Source organism: Pipistrellus hanaki (genome assembly GCF_964339955.1).
Source record: "Pipistrellus hanaki genome assembly, chromosome: 9".
Classification (NCBI taxonomy): domain Eukaryota; kingdom Metazoa; phylum Chordata; class Mammalia; order Chiroptera; family Vespertilionidae; genus Pipistrellus; species Pipistrellus hanaki.
The window spans coordinates 46,311,521-46,311,768 of record NC_140511.1 but is presented as its reverse complement, the minus strand read 5'-3'; positions in this window follow the sequence as shown (position 1 = coordinate 46,311,768).

Here is a 248-nt window from a genome sequence, read left to right as displayed (position 1 = left end):
CAATCTTGTGTTCACCCTAACCCTCATTGGCTCACACACACACACACACACACACACACACACACACAATTAATTAGTCTTATAATTACAGTAATTTTAAAATAAAGAGTTGCAATAAAATAAACAGAATTCCTTCTAGTCAGCTAATTTTTTTTTTAGAAAAAAAAAATAACAGCCAGCAAAACCAAAAGTGAAACCACTCTTTTACATCCTTCTTGGTGTATAAATTCAGACCTTGACCACAGAAG